This window comes from Danio rerio, chromosome 23 (assembly GCF_052040795.2).
Source record: "Danio rerio strain M-AB ecotype USA chromosome 23, GRCz13ab, whole genome shotgun sequence".
NCBI classification, from domain to species: Eukaryota; Metazoa; Chordata; class Actinopteri; order Cypriniformes; family Danionidae; genus Danio; species Danio rerio.
The window spans coordinates 17,187,501-17,207,831 of NC_141043.1; the positions used below are offsets into that span (position 1 = coordinate 17,187,501).

A 20,331-nucleotide genomic window follows, 5' to 3' on the forward strand; every position below is an offset into this window, starting at 1 on the left:
GGGGTGTAACCCTGGAGTCCTGGCCAAACTCCTTCCTTCGGCCCTTAACGGTCTCCCAATCATCCTCATCCTCATTAGATCTATCACTGTCTCTCCACTCCACTAATAGCTGGTGTGTAGTGAGCGCTCTGGTGCCATTGGCCTGTGGCTGCCGTCACATCATCCAAGTGGATGCTGCACACTGGTGTTGGTATGCAAAGACAGACCCCCTCATGATTGCAGAGCACTTTGGGTGTATGGCCATATAAATACACACATTGCATTACATTTTACTGCCCATATTAAACACGCAACCTGACCAGTCTTAGAAAAGAAAATTTAGGTGAAAAAAGTCAAATTTACAGTTTTTCTTTCTTTCTTTCTTTCTTTCTTTCTTTCTTTCTTTCTTTCTTTCTTTTTCTTTCTTTCTTTCTTTCTTTCTTTTTTTTTGGTGCACAAATGCAAAAACAAAAAATGTAAATATGTTAAAAAATGTTGGTAGGTGACTTTGTTCACCTACATTTCCTTTTCTAAGACTAGTCAGGTGTGAGTTTTATATCACTACAGTTTAACCACTGAAGTCACATGAAATGTTTTGTCAATGTTTAGATTTTTTCTGGACTTTGAACATCTGCTGTCTATGAAAGATAAGAGAGCTCTAGGATTTCGTCTAACATATTTTAAATGCTCAGAATACAAACAAATATCTCAGGAGTTTGGAACGACATGTAAGTGAGTAATTAATAACAGCATTTTTGGATGAACTAATCCTTTAAGTTACCCAGCATGCAACTTGGGAATGAAGAAAAAAATATAGCCAGGTCTGAAGCAATATATAGGAGCCGATCACACTGAACATGCTTTTTGTGTTGAGAGGCGCCTTTTATAAATTATTTACTAATGGCCTTGAGTGTTTTGCACACTGCTTAGAGGCCGATCACATTGAACGCAGTTTTTGCGTTGAGAGGCGGCATTTTTAATGACTTACAATCAATGACGAACATTTTGCGTTAAGAAGTGCCTGTTTTGAATAAATTACTAATGATCGCGATTGCGTGCTGCTTAAGGGCTGATCACTTTAAACCTGCAATTTGCGTTGGGAGACGCCTTTTTTGAATGATTTACTAATGACTGAGCGTTTTGCACGCTGCTTAGGGGCCAATCACACCGAATGTGCTTTTTGCATTGAGAGACGCATTTTTTGAAAAATGTACTAATGGCTGCAAGTTTTTTTTTCTGCGCTGCTTAGTGGCCGATCCCACCGAACGAGTTTTTTGTAATGAGAGGCACCTTTTTTGAATGACTTCCTAACAACTGCAAACGTTTTGCACGATGCTTAAGCACCCTACACCTCTCGAGTTTTCACCGCCCGCTGCGCCTTGTGTTTTTGCCATTGCGTTCTGTGTGCTGCAGTTGAAAAGCCAACTCTGAGCGGAAAAAGCATGGTATGTCAGTCGTTGGGTTTCCGTTGAGGTGCCTGCAGTGTTTGTGTTGTCAAGATGACTTTTAAAGATGGAGGAGAGACTAGTGGTTGCTGTTTTGAATTAAACCAAGCAGTATGACTCACAAATCTTGAATATCCCATTATTAATAAATATTCAAATTACACCAGTATCAGCAGCAACAATCGCACACAACACCCAGCTGATTCAGTCGTTGCCCGGTGACATAAAACAGCAAAAGTCAGCAAAAAAAGTGAGGCTCGCGTTTTTAGAATGGAAAAGTGTGTTCGGTGTGAGCTGCCCCATAAAGTATCAACATTGTTTTACATACAAGAGCGGAGTAGGCATTTTAAAATAATATTAAAGTGTCTGGCTTCTGCTCTAATCCATTTCCAGCTATTGCTGTGTGTACAAAACTCAAAAGCTCATAATGTTGCTGGATATTGCAAACTAGTATTTTTTACCATGTTATTTTAACTTATTGTCTTAATTAAAAATGCACTGGTTTGTATTGCAAAAACACTTTTTATTTTATAGTTCCTTTGATAAATATATTTATTATAGTTAACTACTGTATGCAAACAGTTATTACAAGTAAATAATACAAACAAAGCCCTAAGTTTGTGCTGTTGGTTAGTTTAACTGAGCATCTAATTGTATGTTTACACTGTTAAATCATAACCCATTTCTAATATTTATGGATGTCTTAATTAAATTTACTTAATTTTTATTATATATACATTTTTTTTAGTTTAAAAACGTTAAGTTTTAAAACTTTGAAAGTTAAATAACACTTCTTTAGTTTAGCAGAAAACAAATGTACTAGAACGTTTTTTTATTTTTATTATTTTTTTGCATGGAACACAAAAGTAGATATTTAGCAAAATGTTGAAGCTGCTCTTTTCAATAAAATTGAACGGTGACCATGTCTGACTCTCATTCACTTTGATTGCACCTTCACTGAATTGAATTGAAGTTTAAATGCTTCAGACTTAGTTTTGCACATAAATATAATATGTTGTCACTAGCCAATTCCCATAAAACCATGTTTGTGTATGTGAGCTCACTTGCATTTGTCAGGATATTGTATGTGTGTACGAGGCAGAAGTAATGGAGCATTTGTGTGTTTGCAGTGAGGGTCGATCTACCATGCTAAAAGGTCATGCAGTGTGTGAGTGTGTGTATGTATGTGTGTGTTTGTACTTGAGCATCCCACAGAGCTCTGACCCCGTGTCCTACTTTCACCCCTTTTATTTCATTCATATATTTATTCAGTCATTTCTGCTTTTCCTTCTGCATCAACAGTTCCTATTTGCAACGCTGACATCATCACTCCCTCTCCTTCACCCTCACAAAAACTTTCATGAGGCTTTGCTGCAGTTTATTTAGGAGATTTACTATAGTAAAATCATGTGTTTGGAGAAAAATATCACACGGTAAATGATTAGTTGACTTTACTTCAATTAAGTGAATAAGACTGTTGCCTTAAAAATAAAAAATACAAACATTAAGTTAAATCAACTTAACATTTTCAGGTTACAATATGTTTACTCAATTTTAAATTAAGACTAGTTGTTGCTATTTAGGTAACACATTTACTTTTTTTAAAGTAAAGTAAAGTAAAGTAAATAATCACTTTTTACAGTGCAGCTTTTTCCAAATTAGCATGATGCAGCGAGCTAACTACAGTAATGAACTCACAGTATACAGTAGCAAAACTATACAGTAATAAGTACAACATAATTGCATGAAACACAACCTTAAGACCAACACTAAAACTATAGTTCTTCTAAAAAAAATACAAATAAAAGTTTGAACATCAGATTTTGCAGATGTCTTCAATATTAATCAATGGGGTATATGCATAATTAATGTTTCTTCCCATACTGATAAACGTCCAGTGAACATTTTTCAATGTTATATAGTTTCTTTTACAGCATCGATTTCGTAATGTAATTAAAATATAATCAGATCAGAATAATCAGAATCAAATAGACTTCAGCATTCATGTAGTTGTTCAAACGTAAAATGAGAATAAAAAGCCGTTTACACGCACGTGCCGACAGGATAAGCAGATGAGCATAGAAACTCCATCTTCATTGAAAATACTGGGGTAAAATAAACATTTTTTTTTTTTAATTAATGGAGCGGAAAAATTTCATTTAATGCAGTGCTTCTTGTCTAGTCAGAGACCCACTTTATATCGTATATCAATCAATCAGGCAGTAAGGATTGTTGATTTTTAAAGAAAACAGACCTTAAACACGCCAATTTTGTGATAGCATACAGTTCACCAAAAGCGCTTGACCCAGTTTTCTAAAATTCAAAAGTCCTTCTGCATACTCCCTATTCCCTACAAATAGGACCATTTTACATCAAGAAAAACTATAAAAACGCTGAAAACACATGATGCAGAGGAACAACATCACTGAAAGTGTCAGATGCATACACTGCAGTGAATGTTTGTAGTAAACAGACTGTTAAATGTATTGTTGTGGATGAAAATATAGCTATCAACCATATTTTTCATGTAAGAGCAGTCATTTGTTAAATTAATGTGTCTGGCTTCCACTTACAGTTATTTTTCCCTGTACGAAACAGCTTGTTAAGCCTTGGATTGCAGACTGGTATTTCTTACAATTTTATTTCTACATTATGTATAGTCTTATTAATTATACTAATGTTAACTGTTGATCACTAATATGATATATTTTACAATAATCAGTACTATTATTTATAAAGGAAACATTCTATTGATCAAAACTGAGAATATTGTAGGACTGGGTGATTAATCAAAAAGAAACTGACATTGAATTCAGAACCTCTGATTTTGGTTATTATTATTATTTTTTTTAGTTTAAAGAATGATCAAGGTGATAAATATAGCTGGGAGGCTCTAAATACACCAGTGCAGTTTTGGAATAAGATATGTTCTCCTCATGACAGATCGGCCATGTGTTTGAGTCATTTATCCAGCATTCTGTTACTCACCTGCTGCTTCAGAAGATCTCAACTGATCGAGCTCACCAATCCAGGTGGTTCTGCAAAACAAACAAACAAAGACAAACATCACATCCACAGCTTTACATGACAGCTTTACAGTTTAAATTAATGCAAACCAGTAGTTTTCATGTATGACACATGATGATTCACATTGGAGGGTTGAATTTTATATTACAGAGCTTGAGTTTTTAAAGGGGCAAGTGAAAAGGGAATTAAACTTGGGAAGCACTGGGATTGTATTGAGAATGAGGGTGATTGTCGATTTGTGTGCAAAACACATTTTTATTGAGAAATCAAGACAAAAGAGCAAAACTGCACACACAGACTCTAAAAAGAAACAAACTGTAAAAAAATAGTTCTTAAATTTGACATACACAATCAACATGACAATTAGAAAGCTATTTACTAGTGGTCTAGTTAAGGCTGAATGATATTGGGATTTTATGCAACATTTAATTTTTCTAATATAAATATTGTGGCTTGGAGTATAATTTCACCAGATAAAATGAATAGGTATATTTGAAAAAGAAAACCTCCATTTAGACACATTGAGATGATTTGATTTAAGATTTAAAGCAGTGCAACAAGAAAAAAAAATATATATAATAAAATCACAAACATTATGAATTACAGTAGAGCTGTCACAATCTTCAGTGATCTAGCAGTGGCAGATCGCTGGAGAACTACAAATTTGTTATGGAACTGGACTTCAAATCCCATCATGCATCTCTCCCACATAAGTTCCAGTTCTTTCCCTGATTGCACCCACACAGGTGGAAACAAATCATAGTTATACATTATCTGTTATGGAGTATACAGTAGTCAATAGTGTGGGATCAATAGACAATGATAGACAAACTTGATATTTAATTAATCTTGTCTCTATCTAACGACTCTAACGTCTCTTGAATCTATCAGCAAACTAGTCACCACATCAGTACCATGCTTCAATCTTTCGCTTTCACGCTGGTACTTAGTAATTTTAGTGAAAACATCAGATACTGTTGGTTGGTTGCTGTTGGTTGTGCACCTTTTTTATCAACCAAGTTTGTCAATGGCATTATAATGACACAAATCATTCTGCCTATTCATGCCCCGCAGTCCTGCAGAAGAAGTGATTGACAGGTGGTAATTTGTGTGAAACTTATCTTTGTTTATTTATAATTTTGTTATGGGTAAAACAAAGACCAAGTGGGTCAGGTAGTGGAAGGGGTAGGCTACAAATAATTAATTAGTTATAAATAATTATTTAATCTGTCATGCTATTGTCCAAATATACAGGGTCTAATAATTCAGGAGGGCTAATAATTCTGGCTTCAACTGTAAGTGCATTTTAGCATACAGTAGTGAACTACAGCCATACAAAATGCAACTTTCCAAGTGTCTAATAGTTGAATATCCAGACTAAATCAAGCCCTGATCACATGTATCTCACAAAACCCATAGAAAATCAACACACATATTTGTTCATGCTTTTGAATTGTGTGTTAAACACTCATTTTCCTATAAATGTTTTCGAACCATCTGCTCTAAATGCCACCAGATTTCTCTATTCTCTGATCGTCAACCTTATTTTCTCCTAAAAACATGATTCAGAAAAAGCACACTAAATCAAAAGACTTTTGTGCGTGCCTCTCGCATTTTCTTTCCTGCTTCCCCTTCTTCTCTTTGTGTCTGAACTGAAGTCTGACCAGAATACTGATGTCATGGATTTGTTGCAGTGCATTTGGACATGCAGAATGACTTTCTGGCCTGTTTTTTTTCTGCCAGTTCCAACTGCGCTGAGAGAAAGCAGGTCCAATTACCAGAGCAGGGGGCTTAGTGAGCACCAAGCCACAAAACACACACACATTCACCCAAAACTGCGTTTATTCAGAAGAAGAGCGACTAGAAGCTAGACTCAGCAATCAGGAGGTGAAGTTATTTAGCATGACGGCTAATGACAGTGTGGGAACGGCCATAGGAATGCATGAGGAGAAAGAGGGAGGAGGAGAGATCCGATCGAAAGCTCCATCAATCACTCTGATTAAGATGTCGGGCTGTCAATCAGGAGGATTAAACTGCATGTCATGCATATTCATTGGGGTGGGATGTGAATGTGTTAAGCTGTATTACAGCAGAGCTGATGCTGAAAGGAGGAGGAGAGGTAATTAGTGGCCCTGCATTCACCCGAGACAAAGGCCGGGTTGAAATGGTGATCTTTTCAAGCCCCAGGAAGCCGGTTGTTGTGATGTATGTACATTTGTGTGCTATTCTGCTGTTCGGTAATGTGTGAAATTTGCTCAACAGAATGTATAAGAGTAAGGGTTAAAGGGGGAACACAGTGGTCAGAAATGTGTCAGATGATTTAACATTCTAGTCTGGAATGCGACAGGTTTGGTTCTGATTGAATTATTTCATTATCATATCAATTCTAATTTTTTCTTCCAATTAAAAAAAAAAAAAAAGAAAAGACAGACGTTGTGTTTTATGGGTGTTACTGCTTTGGGTGTGTGCTGTGCCTCAAGTGTGTATGACAGGGACTTTAAAGTGTTTTGATCCCAGGGACCTCTAAAAAGTGAACTCCTTCAACGGCACACACTCTCTGAAATATATTTTCATAGCAAAAGTATAATTTGTGATAAGTCTAACACTCATTCATTCACTCATTTTCCTTCGTTTCAGTGCCTTATTTACCAGGAATCGCCACAGTGGAATGAACCACCAACTGTTCCAGCATATGTTTTGCGCCTAGACTGAGGCGACAGTTTTATCTTTCAGCAGGACAATGACCCAGAGCACACAGCCAAAATATCAATGGAGTGGCTTCACAACAACTTGGTGAATGTTCTTGAGTGGCCCAGCTAGAGCCCAGATCTAAATCCTATTGAACATCTCTAGAGAGATCTGAAAATGGCTGTACACCGTCGCTTCCCATCCAACCTGATAGGGCTTGAAAGGTACTGCGAAGAGGAATAGGCAAAAATTCCCAAAGGTGTGACAAGCTAGTGGCATCATATTCAAAAAGACTTAAAGCTATAATTGTTGAAAAGGTGCATCAACAACGTATTGAGCAAAGACTGTGAATACTTATGAACTTTTTTTTTTTTTTAATACATTTGAAAATCTTTTTTTCACATTGTCATTATGGGGTATTGTGTGTAGAATTTTAAGGAAATACATTAATTAAATCAATTTTGGAATAAGGCTGTAACATAAAAATAATGTGGGAAAAGGTGAAGCGCTATAAATACTTTCCAGATACATTAGTATTTTATCTTAATAAAAAAATAAATAGTATTACTATAAATAGTCAAATTATTTAAGAAAACTGTATTGAAGCCAAAGGACAACTATTTAATAGAATGCAGTAATATTGTCACATTTGGATAATGTGGTGTTAATGTTTAATAATGTTATAATAATTCTGAAAAAAAAAAACCTAAATAAAAACATTTTAATTTATTTAATTTTCTTTCGGCTTAGTCCCTTTATTCATCAGCATATGTTTCACACAGCGGATGCTCTTCCAGCTGCAACCCAGTCAGGGTTTCTGCAGATTTCACCAAGTCAATTTATGACATTTTAAGATATTTTTTAGTTTTTTTATAGTTTTATAATTTACATATATATATATATATATATATATATATATATATATATATATATATATATATATATATATATATATATATATATATATATATATATATATATATATATATATATATTTATTATTTTTTTTTTTAAAGGGACATCAACAAAACTTAAAAAAATAAAACTAAATGTATGCACAACAGACTGTTATAATATTAGTTAGAAATAAAGTTTTGCTAAAAGTTTTCTTGAGATGTATTGTTGGCGACTGGATGTGGGTAGCTTACATAAGCAAAGAAAAATTAAGACCCATTTAAAAAGATTTTTGACCTAAATTTATTTTTATTTAGAAAAATAAATAAATAAATAAATAAATAAATAAATAAATAATAAAATTATATATATATATATATATATATATATATATATATATATATATATATATATATATATATATATATATATATATATATATATATACACACATTTATAATTTATTTATATTTATATATAAATAAATAAAGATCTTTAAAATGCACATATTAATTTCTTGCAAAAAAATGTATTTGTGGAACCGTATTTATTAAAACATTTAAAACATGTTATCTTTATGGATGAGTTGAATAAATTAATGAATTTCAGAAAGTAAAGTGTTATATAACCCAACAATGCAGGACACAAAGTTCTGTAATTGTGGAAGTTGTGAAGCAGGTCAAGAACTCTGTAGGAAGTGTGTTTCTCCGCTTGGAGCCGTGAGATGTGTTAAGGTGACATTGACAGGAGGCACACACTCAGCCATCATTCAGCTTCATGCCTGCAGCCATAAGCCCACACTGACACACTCTCCTCTGCATCTTCACACTTTTCCATCTCAGGCACTCTGTTCACTCCATACATTATACCCTTTCTTCTTTCCTTCCTTCCTTCCCTCCTTCCTTCCTTCCTTCCTTACTTCCTTTTTTCTTATTTGTGAAAAAAAGCTAAGAAATATTTAAAATACATGCCAAATATATATTTTTAACTGTGAAGCTGGATAAAATCTATTTCTGTGATTCACTAAAATATTTTTTATTTTAAAATATATATATCTCAAAATGTAAATAAATTATATAAATAATAAGCATTAATAAAATTATTGCTATTATTTATAAATGATTTTAATACTATTATTAATATGTCTTATCAAAGTGCATCCGTAAAGTATTCATAGCACTTTTTCCACACTTTTTGATGTTAAAGCCTTATTCCAAAATGGATTGCATACATTTATTTCCCAAAAATTATACATGTTAACCCATAATGACAATGTGAAAAAAAGATTTTTTGGAAATTGTTGCTAATTTTTTGAAAATAAAAAATTTGAAAAATCACATGTACAAAAATATTCACAGCCTTTGCTCAATACTTTGTTGATGCACCTTTGGCAGTAATTACAGCATCCAGTCTTTTTGAATATGATGGCACAAGCTTGGCACACCTGTCTTTAGGAATTTTTGCCCATTCCTCTTTGCAATACCTCTCAAACTCTAACAGGTTGGATAGGAAGCGATGATGCACAGCCATTTTCAGATCTCTCCAGAGATATTCAATAGGATTTAGGTCTAGGATCTGTCTGGGCCACTCAAGGACATTCATTTATTCTGGCAGTGTGCTTTGGGTCATTGTCCTGCTAGAAGATGAACAGTCGACCCAGTCTGAAGTCAAGAGAACTCTGAAGCAAGTTTTCATTCAGGATGTCTCTGTACAATGCTGCATTCATCTTTCCCTCTATCCTGACTAGTCTTTCAGTTCCTGCACCTGAAAAACATCCCCATAGCATGATGCTGCCACCACAATGCTTCACTGAAGGTAAGGTATTAACCTGGTGATGAGTGGTGCCTGGTTTTCTCCAAACTTAACACCTGGCATTCACATGAAAGAGTTCAGGTTTAGTCTCATTAGACCAGAGCATTTAGTTTCTTATGGTCTCAGAGTCTTTCAGATGCTTTTTGGCAAATTCCAGGCAGGTATAGTCGCTTCCATCTGGCCACTCTACCATACAGGCCTGATTGGTGGATTGCTGCACAGATGGTTTTTTTTCTGTAAGGTTCTCCTCTCTCCACAGAAGAACGCTGGAGCACAGACAGAGTGACCATTGGGTTAGTGATCACCTCCCTGACTAAGGCCCTTCTCCCTCGATCACTCAGCTTAAATGGTCGGCAAGTTCTAGGAAGAGTCCTGGTAGTTTCAAACATCTTCCACTTACGGATAATGGAGGCCACTGTGCTCATTGGAACTTTCAGAGTAGCAGAAACTTTTTTGTAACCTTCCCCAGCCCTGTGCCTCAAGACAGTCCTTTCTCGGAGGTCTTCAGACAGTTCCTTTGTTTTCATGCTTGGTTTGTGCTTTGACATGCACTTTCAACCCTGAGACCTTATATAGACAGGTGTATGCCTTTTCAAATCCGGATGCACTGCATTTATTACTGTTCATATTATAAATAAAATAAGTAAATATATAGTGTAATTTTTTTCAACACAAAAAAGTATTGATCATTAGTACAATTGTTTTTATATAATGTATTTGTAGAAAATATTATGTATTGTATAAAAAATTCGAAAACATATTTTAGTAGATATTATAAATATTCTTAACAATCCTTTTTTAACTGTATGAGATTACTTTGGCTCCCCTTCTGCCTCCTCTCTCTCTCTCTCTCTCTCTCTCTCTCTCTCTCTCTCTCTCTCTCTCTGTGTAATTGTCAGTATGTTGAAAAGAGCCACACACAGAGAGAAAGTTAGCCACCGTAGATTAAATTAAACCCCATCAAGTAGAAAGCAGACACCAAACACCCAATGCAATATTAAAAGGCTGCACACAAGGGATTGTATATGTGTGTGTGCGTGCGTGAGTCACTCTCTTCAGTCACTCTTCAGCTTCTCTTCTCTGACTAATGTAAATCAATGATGTAAAATGGCTTCTCCCCTCAGTGACAGCAAACAGGGCCGACCACAGACCTGCTGCCGCCAAGGTGATGGATAGGTGAGAGAAAACTGATACAGATGTGGCTTTCATCTCCCTCTGTCTGTCTGTCACCCTTTTTGCATGTGTCATGATTTCTCTTCTCTCTTCTCTCTTTCTTGATCTCTTGTTCTATTTTTGTGACACAGGTCCTTAATGGTGGAGATCACACTTAGTAGAAATGTGTTATAACAACCTGAGGAAGGTTTTTTCAACTATGACAACAGAATTTTTTACTGGATTAAATATCAATGGAGAAACATGGTCAGCTTTGTGGTACTGCTTTTGTTACTACAAAAAAGGAGAAAATAAAAACAAAAAGGATAAAGCAAAACACAAATCAAAGCAAAATGCTATGAAACAAAAGATAAGTGAAATTTCACAAATTAATTTCGAGAGGAGCATGTGATATAATTGAGCGTTGCTGGTTTGTCATCTGTAATCATTAGTAAGCCAATCTTATTGATCCAAACTCACTATAAATAGCCCGCCTTGTATTACTCCCTATCTTCATTTTTTTGAAGAATCCTCCCCATCCACCCCATCTTCCCCTTTCCCCCTTTACCAGAGGAAGATCTTGAGAAATACCAGATCTTGTACCCTCTTACATGCTTATTGACCAGGTCCAGGGCTTAATTTGTGCCGGAACACTCCGGATCTGGAACCTCTGAAATCTGATTCGGCACCTCATTTTACAGATCCCCTACTCACTTGCCCTCCTCCCTGTCCGCTGTTCACTTTAACTTTGTTCTGAGTCTCTCCAACGGTCTTCACTTTCGTCTGCGACAACTAACCTTGCTTCCACCCCTACTCCTCCTCTCTTTTTCCTGATAGGGTATCCCTGTGGCCTATTGGTTAGCACTGTTGCCTCACAGCAAGAATGTCTCCTGTTCAAGTTCTTACCAGGCCAGTCGACATTTCTATGTGGAGTTTAAATGTTCTCCCCATGCTCGTGTGGGTTTACCCGGTTTCCTCTCACCATCCAAAGACATGCGAATTAAGTTAAATGACAAATTGGCACCATAGATGTTCTCATAGTCAGCAGTTATCTCTGCATAGCAATTGTTATTTGGTCATTAGCTATAAACAGTGGGGGAGTTCTCAAGACTTACATGAGCTCAAACTTTCTTCTCACCCTGCAAATTGGAGGGACCCCAGGGCTTGAGGATCTTATGAGCTCAGGGCTCTTTCCTGTGACAGCAGGCCAAACACTCTTAATAATGAGCTAAGTGTAAACTCTTAAAAAACTCTTTAAAAAAAGAGAAAAGTAAAACAACAATCTAAATTAATAAAATCCAAAACAAAATAATAATAATTCCTTACATTTATTTAGTGCTTTTCCAGACACTCAAATCGCTTTACACAGTTGGGGGAATCCCCTAATCCACGCCAGATCGCACACCACACACCTGCTGATTGGTGGAGAGGAGATAATGAAATGGGGATAGTTAGGAGGCCATGATAGAGAAATATGGCCAGAATGCCAGAGCTAAACCCCTTCTCTTTTTCAAAGGACATCCTGGGATTTTTAACGACCTCGATTTAACATCTCATCCGAAAGACTCACTGAGCAGTATCAATATAGTCCCCATCAAGATAATGGGGCATTAGGACTCACACAGACCACAGGTTGAGCACCCCCTGCTGGCCTCACCAACACCACTTCCAGTAGTATGGTCTCCCATCCAGGTACTGACTGTGCACAGTCCTGCTTAGCTTCAGCGGTCAACCATGTGAGAGTTAAAAAACAAACAGCGAAAAAACAGCCAGCTGCCGGTGAAATAAACACCAAAGCAAAACAAAATGTAAAACATAACAGAGCAAAGTACAACAAAAGAGTAAAAGGAAAACAAAAAGTCTTGTGTCCTCGTAAAACGTCATCAACCGTCACCAAAATACTGTTCCAATTCAAAGTTCACATCTTGCCAAGTACAGATAAAATCCCTAGATGTGTACTTGCTCTGGTCCTTTGTCCAAGGATGCATAGAGAGGTAACTTGTGTGAACTTGAAAATCACAGGTATCCCAGAATGCATTGCAGCGTAACCAGAGAAAGCTAATGGCGGAGGAGAAAACCCGCACGGTTTTAAAAATACTCCTTTACTACGTTACAAAATAAAGTTTTAACAGTTTTTCAGGTGAGAATGTAGTTGTTTTAAACTTGAATCAGCAGTTTATTCACAAAGATAGCACGTCTTTTATGATATGCAGACTCCGACTCCCAGCCTGCCAGTGGGAGCTCCGTCATCACCTCCCCCGCTGAGAGCAGCTTTACTTCGGCCAGTCCATCTCGGATGTACCACTGGATCTCATCACTCCATTGTAGTTAAAACCTGATATTTAATTCATCTTGGAAATATCTAACGACAGTTTTTGGTCTTTCAAATCTATTATTTGTTCTCAGGTGTATTATTTTGCCAGTATTATTTTGTTACCTTTTATAATTGTCTTTAATTATGTTACCATGTTGTATGCTGTTTCTCTTTGTTTACCAAATTGTTTGACGTAATCTTTATTTCTTATTGTGCATATACTTGTATAATTGCCATTGTAGTTTATTAAATCTGATAATCAAAGATATGTGTCTGTGTATAATAACTCATTTTACTTCACATTTATATGAATTCATGTGCACATTTTCTAAAATCAAAAATGCTGATTTATAATAGTAATAAAATATTATTTATAAGGCCTTGCTTTATATAATTAAATCATTTTATTGTTAATATACAGTGAAACAGATGAATTCATGGTGAGGTAAGTGACGTTATAAAGTACACTGCCATTCCATTTGAAGTACTCGACTTGTGTCCTCACGTCCTCGGTAGTTCGTTCTTATAAAGTGTGAACTTGGCAAGTCTGAACTTTCAAGAACGCAAGTACTTGCGTACTTAATATTGAGGAACAGCCTGAGTAAAACAAAAAAAGCAAAGCTAAAAATATGTCAATAAATGCAAAATGACGACAAAACAACACAAAAGACAAACCAAATCAAAACAAATGCAGGCCAAAAGCAGCAAAACAACACACAATGATTACACAAAGTAAAAGAATAAAACAAAAACTTAAAAGTACACAAATAATAAACAAAAAAGTCTCACATATGCAAAAAGCACTGTAAAACAAAACCAAATACAAAATATATAAATCTATTTTTAAAACTAATATCTAAAATATTTTTTTTTTAAAAAAGAAAAAAAAAAGTTTTATCTAAAAGCATTTACAAGAAATGTCTATATCTGTTCTTTATGATTTTAGAAAAATGACCAGTTTGTTATTACAAAAAAATAAATAAATAAATAGTAATAAACAATATGTTTAATTAATGTTTTTATTACTACAATACTGCCCTTATTTTATATTGGAATGATTTGTATAGCCTTTTTAAATACAGTAGAGTTTTACCTGATAAGATTGAAGGATTGCAAAAAAACTTTTTGTTTCAAGTAGCACAAGATTCATGATCAGGATTCCACCCCAGCCTCATTTTGAGCAGGAGAAAACCCTGATTGATAAAGTTATTAGTACAGATTAGCAGAATTATACCATATGGTATGTCTTATGCATATTTGGCACAATGTACTGTTGAAGTCAATATTATCAGCCCTCCCGAATTATTAGGCCTCCTTTATATATTTTTTCCTCAATTTCTGTTTAATGGAGAGAATATTTCTTTCAACACATTTCTAAACATAATAGTTTTAATAACTCATTTTTAATAATGTATTTACTTTATCTTTGCATGATGACAGTACATAATATTTTACTAGATATTTTTCAAGACACTAGTTTTAAGATTCAGCTAAAAGTTACATTTAAAGGCTTAAGTTAATTAGGGTAATTAGGCAAATTATTGTATAATGATGGTTTGTTCAGTAGACAATCGGGAAAAATATATAGCTTAAAGGGGCTAATAAAACTGACCTTAAAATGTTTTTAAAAAAATTAAAAACTGCTTTTTTCTAGCCAAAATAAAATAAATAAGAAGAAAAACATTAAAGAAAATACTGTCAAAATACTTTGCTCTGTTAAACATTAATTGGGAACTATTTAAAAAAGAAAAGTATAAATTAATAAGAGGGCTAATCATTTGGACTTCAACTGTACTCCACACAGGAGATAATCTGTGCTCCAGTAATATTTGACTGCCTTTCCGTAACATGCAAAAAACACAAAGGTCTTGGTGCTGCAATAACCATCTTTATCATGATTCCTTTTCTTCTATGACCTTCAGCAATCATTAAGACTGTGGATTGGATCAGACACACCACGTGAGCAGTTTCTCTCATTACGTGGCCCACCGCGCAGCATGATTTATGCTCTTATTCATATTCCATGTGAAGTGCTTTTAATCACCACGCAGCGTGCGGCTGCTTCACATAACTGCTGCAAAGAAGCAATTAATTCCTGCTGCTGCATGGCTTCCTCAACAAGCCAAAAATTAATACAACGCTTAAGAAATACACACTCATTTGTTCGGGAAAATGCAGACGACATGCTCGCAAGCACCTCATGAGCGATTAACAGCACATTAGCTACATGGGGTCGACCTAAGAAGCCGGAATATAAATGAGTCTCTTACTATGTGAAGAGCAGAAGGAAGTAAGATCCATTAGATCTCATGCACTTTTTTTCTTGTTTGTTTAAGTCTAGACGTTGCATTAAAACCCAGTGTGAGATTAATTTGCTTGGAAAGTGGTATAAAGGGATAGTTCACACAAAAGGGGAAAATTGGCTGTTAATTTACTCACCATCGGGACACTAAAGGTGTAGGTACTTTTTTTTTTTTTTTTAGCAGAACAAAAAAGGGCACTATTGTTCTTGGTGATTCCTAAAATGTTAACGGTTACTTTTACAGTTATTTTGTACAAGGTGGTAAGAATAATGTTCCTTAAAGAATAATTTTGTACCTTTGTAAAAGTTGCACCTTATATGGTACAGAAAAGACCTCTTATGATACTGTTCTGTACCTTTTATGGTACAATAGAAATGAAGGTACACAATTTATTTCATAAAAAGGTACATAAGTGTCAGACAACTCCTTTATTACAATATCTATGAAAATAACTATTCCTGGAAAGTGATTTGGGCCTCAAGGTGGCGCGGTGGGTATAGCATAATTGCCTCACAGCAAGAAGGTTGCTAGTTCGAGCCTCGGCTGGGTCAGTTGGCATTTTTGTGTGGAGTTTGCATGTTCTCCCTGTGTTGGCATGGGTTTCCTCTGGGTGCTTTGGCTTCCCTCACAGTCCAAAGACATGTGGTATACAGTAGGTGAATTAAATAAGATAAAAAAGGCCGCACATAGCCACCTACATAAAAAATTAAAACAATGGCATATTCTGTATCCTCTATTAACATCCCCAAAACTTACAGTTTATCTTGAATAGATTATAAATATCATGTTATTTTTTAAAGTTTCACATGCTAGAAATCTGTTTATTAAAGAAACTTGATAGATTTTATTTTTATTTCCGAAATCTCACAATTGAGAGCAGACAAAAAACGATAGGACGGAAGAAAAAATCTATACTTGATATGACTTGATTCATGACTGAAGCACTAACTACTGGGCTGCAGCTCTGACCACATTGTATTTAACAGGAAGAAAAAAAAAAAGATCCAGAGTAAAATGTCTGATACGCTCAGTCTCTCTGTCTGGACTGCAGACGCTCTGACCTCTGGGGTTTGCTGTGATGTGTCCATGTTCCCAGGCTTAGATTAATAATTTAGATAGCTGCTGAGCCTGGTAAGACAAGCTGATGACCGCTAGTCTGTGGGGCAGTTTAAAAAAGGAAAGATGAACCACACTAAAGCCCTTGCCTATAAATGCATTGGTCCATTATTTTTTAAAAGTGTGTTCGTCTTTAAGCAAAACTCCCAAAGCATTTAGACAGGTGTGGCTCATTTCCACTAAGCAGTATGATTTGTTTCATTACAGTAGAGTGTGATACGCATTTAATTCCATTTTCACCATCAGAAGTACACTTGAAAGTATTTTTCTGCTTGTTCAAACAACTTGTTTAAAATAAGTTGAAACAACACAAATATTAAGAATTTTTGGGAGACAACTTAATTGTTTTAGGGTCAATCTACTTAAACGTGTAAAAACAATGAATTTAATTCAATTGATTTGTGTTGGGACAACATAAAGGAATTGTGTGGAACCCAGCATTTTTTTTACAGTGTATCAAAATAGCAAATAATACCATTTTTGCTATTCTTTCCTATAATTGACTAATATATTGCCAAAAGAGTGGAGCTTCTCTCACTTCTGAATGCTGATTGGTTTACATAGAATAGGTACTTTTGTGAAAGAAGCCTGCAGAGCAACAAAAATAACGCCATCTTTAAATATAGTCAAAAAGCAATACTGTAATAACACAACGACAACGCACAGCAATAAACCAAGTCGAACTGAGTTCAAACAAATCTTCTTATCTTCTTTCTACAAATGCAAAGGCATATGCCAAGAACTAAAAAGAGGATCTGCTGTAAGTCCCGCGTTGATGTTTACGAGGCCGTTGTTTTGTTGTATGTAAAAGTGTGGAAAGTGTGAGGTGCACCACTTCCTCTCTCTTTTTGCATGCATTTGAAATAATAAAGTTGTGCACAAAACACACACACTATTTGCACAAGAAAAGCGTTGACTGTACATTTCTGACAAACGACCAAGTAAGGGTGTTAATGGCACTGGAAAGGCAAGCCAGTATATGTCATTATGTGCTAAAATATGGGGTTGGTAAGAAAAAAAAAAAAACATCTCTTATATTGAACAAGGATACCCGTATATATGAATATATGTTATAAGAAACAAAGGTTCTATGTGTCGTTTACATAAATTTATATTACTATGGAAAACGAGTGCATCTGTGGATCTGTGACAAAAACAGAAACACTCATCACAACATCTGCCTTTTCTCAAACAATGTATCATACTATGATAGTTCAGTCACGAGTTATGCCGTTGTTTGGGAAACACACCCCTAATGCGCATGAGATATATTACATGGCAGTGTTGCTTTCAGTAAAAGGTATTATTAAATCCAACCCAGGCTCATTCTGAAAACATACCTCTATATACATTTCTGGAGACCGCAAAATACGTCCCAGGAGGTACGTTTTTTATTTTAATTTTTTATTTATTTATTGCAGTTTTTGTTTTCGCGAATCCATCAGAGGCCACTGTGTACACTTTTTCAGATCTTAAATTTCTTTCGAGAGTGCCATTCGCTCCTGCTCTACTCACATAAATCCACCCGAGGTTGATATTGACTGACCGATTGACTGACCCGCCCTCCTCCTTCCTTAAACCCAACCAATAGTATTTTCACAAGCACAGACTGATCGGCCAACCCACTTCCCTAAACCCAATCAACACTTTTAAAAGAAAACCAGAGAAAGAAAAGCCCTCCCTTCCTTTAATCCAACTGCAGTGTTTTTAAAAGCAATCCAGAAACAAAAAAGCTCCCTGACTTTTACCACTTTTTCAGATTTTACTACATTCTCTCCCCGTTATTTACTTGTTTATTTTATGTTTTGGATTCTGTATTTGTCTTACCCGCTTTCTGGAACCGTACCTCATCACATCATACCGCCCCATAGTGTTAATTTTCAAACATGAAATGCAACCATGCATACTTCTGGCTAAATACTGTATTTCGGGATGTCCAGAAACATATACAGGGCTACATTTTCAGAATGAGCCTATGTTTATGAAACCATTATACAGTAATTGTAAAAATGAACATTGAAAAAAAATCTTTTTTTTTTTTAACTAACATCCCCTTTCTTAGCCATAAATGTTTTTCAATATCTAGTTTCAAATAAGTGTTACTTCCCACATACACAATTTCCAAAAAGCTGTAAGTCATATGAGCATTATGTCCAAATGCACACAAAAAGATTTCCAGACAATTTATTATTTCCACTGGGATTCTGAAGTGTGAACCTGATGAGGCCACAGGAAAAGAGCTGTCATATTCATAAAGTAAATGGAGATCAGTGACATGACCAATGTCTTGGGTCATGTGATAATACACCAAAGTAACCACAGGTGTAATTCATCACATAAACTACTGACATGATCCGCTAACATCCAGCAACCACAAAGTGCCACAATAATTTTCCAATTTAAAACATCTATTTTCATCCCCCAAATCCTCTGCTTGCGCAAGTCTTAATGCCAGCAGGTTTAATATTTTTCAAATGTAAATGTCATTCAAACGTTTAAGACCACAGTTCTTGGTAATTCTGATCTTTTGAAGAACAGAATTAAGCGTGAGATGGGTTTAGTCTTGTTTACCGAACACTTTTCCCCCTCTAAGTCCTGAAATCAATTCAAGGAGAGCTGCAACCTTCAGGCAGCCCAGTTTTAATTCCATCTGCTATCCCTTCACTGTTTCTATTTCTCATCCGCTCTTCATCCCTTTCTCTGACTCAATTGATTTCAGAGGCCTTTCAAGCACCCAATTAAACCTTGCTAGACTAGTCCAGTGAGCTGGCCTAATGAATGCAAGCATAGGCCGCGCTATGATTATCTCAGCCTGTCTCTGTGTCTCGTTTCCATCCTGTGTAAACTTTAACAAATCACGCTCGGGTCCAAATTGAAATTCATTGATCAATCCGTCGTGTACCAACATAAAAGAGAAAGAGTAAGTGAGTGAAAGATGTGAGAGATTGGAAATTAGTTTGGCAAAATCCAATCTCAGGGACGTGTAACACAACTGCCAGATCTTATTTAAAAAGCAGGCACGGTCCTATCAACACTTAGCCTGGAAACAGATGAGAATGGGGTGAAAACAGATGAGGAAAGAGGGGATAAACAGTGGAGAAATCCCACAAGAGCAATCATCTTACTGACCTTCAAGTGCCCGACCACACATACACACGAGCCAGGCAATCAGTCACATGGATGAGAGGAAAAAACGATGGCTTTCTGATTAGCATAAAGCTATAGAAAAACTAAAACAGACAGCGAGGTGAGGACATTTGGAGCAAACACAATATAGAAAGGCTTGTACAATTTTCTCCAGATCTGCAAACAAACGCGAGGGCAGTAAAGGTTTTATCAGTGGTCTGACATCTTCACCTAACACAGGCAGTTTCAGTGTTATTCTGCAGGCTTCATTTAATAGACTGATGCAATCTTCTCGACAAACGTGGCCAATTTCGCACATTTATGTAACTCATTTATGGAGGATAAATTTAGCAAACAATTCTCAGAAGAGCAAAGATTTGCATGTCTCACATCTCAGGGCTTCAAGATCAACAGAACAGTAATTAGTGGTGTTTGCTAGGGTAACATCACTGTTATTATTCATTATGATGAGAGT

The 20,331-nt window shown here is 35.7% G+C and overlaps 2 protein-coding genes across 15 annotated transcripts in view; one reads left to right on the plus strand and one right to left on the minus strand.

Moving 5' to 3' along the window:
* Positions 1-20,331, minus strand: part of sulf2b (sulfatase 2b) — a 544,470-nt gene that overhangs the window by 285,393 nt on the left and 238,746 nt on the right. For all 14 annotated transcript variants that reach the window (XR_015522636.1, XR_015522630.1, XR_015522629.1 and 11 more), the window contains one exon: positions 4,413-4,462. The gene's annotated coding sequence lies outside the window, so the exon portion shown is untranslated. The remainder of the gene's footprint in view (positions 1-4,412; positions 4,463-20,331) is intronic.
* LOC147831263 (uncharacterized) overlaps positions 1-20,331 on the plus strand; it is a 353,683-nt gene that overhangs the window by 253,704 nt on the left and 79,648 nt on the right. The window lies entirely within an intron of this gene.